Source organism: Saccopteryx bilineata, chromosome 5 (genome assembly GCF_036850765.1).
Source record: "Saccopteryx bilineata isolate mSacBil1 chromosome 5, mSacBil1_pri_phased_curated, whole genome shotgun sequence".
Taxonomy (NCBI): Eukaryota; Metazoa; Chordata; class Mammalia; order Chiroptera; family Emballonuridae; genus Saccopteryx; species Saccopteryx bilineata.
Genome location: NC_089494.1, coordinates 259,962,135 through 259,963,152, shown reverse-complemented (window position 1 = coordinate 259,963,152; position 1,018 = coordinate 259,962,135). Strand labels below are relative to the sequence as shown.

The 1,018-nt window shown below is 53.3% G+C and overlaps 1 non-coding gene across 1 annotated transcript; it reads right to left on the bottom strand.

The window, feature by feature from the left end:
• Positions 1 to 703: 703 nt before the first annotated feature.
• On the bottom strand, positions 704 to 779 carry TRNAA-GGC (transfer RNA alanine (anticodon GGC)). Its single transcript has one exon. It is a non-coding gene; the product is annotated as a tRNA-Ala (tRNA).
• Positions 780 to 1,018: the final 239 nt, after the last annotated feature.

The window sequence follows — 1,018 nt, the reverse complement described above, 5'->3', positions numbered from 1 at the left end:
CACACCAAAGGACAAAAATGAGTGACCAAAGTCAGATATTGCACAAAAGTGCTCAACATATATCAGCTCCTGAGAGCCATCGTGATGGGGAGAGTCTGACAGCCACCAACCACTGCTCACCAGACCGTGAGGCCGGGGATCTTGATGAAGCTATGCGCTTTCTTGTAATTCTAATCTTCCCCAGAGTTAATATTGCGTGCGTGCATGTATGTGCGTGTGTGTGCATGTGCATGTGTCTGTGGACAGGGTTGCACGCAGTCAAGCATGACTAAAGGAAGCAGCACTTGGGGACTAGCGACAACATCTGCTTACCTGTGGTTAGTGGGTGTTGGGTGTAGTTTTGTGGGGCGTGTAAAGCACGTAAGCTCTAAATGGCTAAATAAATTTATTTAAACTGTATTTTTTTTTTTTTTTGCATTTTTCTGAAGCTAGAAACGGGGAGGCAGTCAGACAGACTCCCGCATGCGCCCGACCGGGATCCACCCGGCATGCCCACCAGGGGGCGATGCTCTGCCCCTCTGGGGAGTCACTCTTTTGTGACCAGAGCCACTCTAGCGCCTGGGGCAGAGGCCAAGGAGCCATCCCCAGCGCCCGGGACATCTTTTTGCTCCAATGGAGGAGCCTCGGCTGCGGGAGGGGAAGAGAAAGACAGAGAGGAAGGAGAGGGGGAGGGGTGGAGAAGCAGATGGGTGCCTCTCCTGTGTGCCCTGGCCGGGAATCGAACCCGGGACTTCCGCACGCCAGGCCGACGCTCTACCACTGAGCCAACCAGCCAGGGCCTAAACTGTATTTTTAAAAACATAGAATTGTAATAATTTGAGTTCAGGGTCATCTAACAGTCGTGGACGGCTATGAAGAAGGAAACAGCGCCGGGATCATTTGTGCTGAGTCCCAGGGCTGTCTTTGGCCCCTTTACACACAGACTCAGTGTGGCTCTTCCCAGGCGGTAGGGCTAGGGCAGGATAAACCGGACCCTGAGCCCAGATGAACATCTGCCATCCCTCCGGCGCCTGGTATC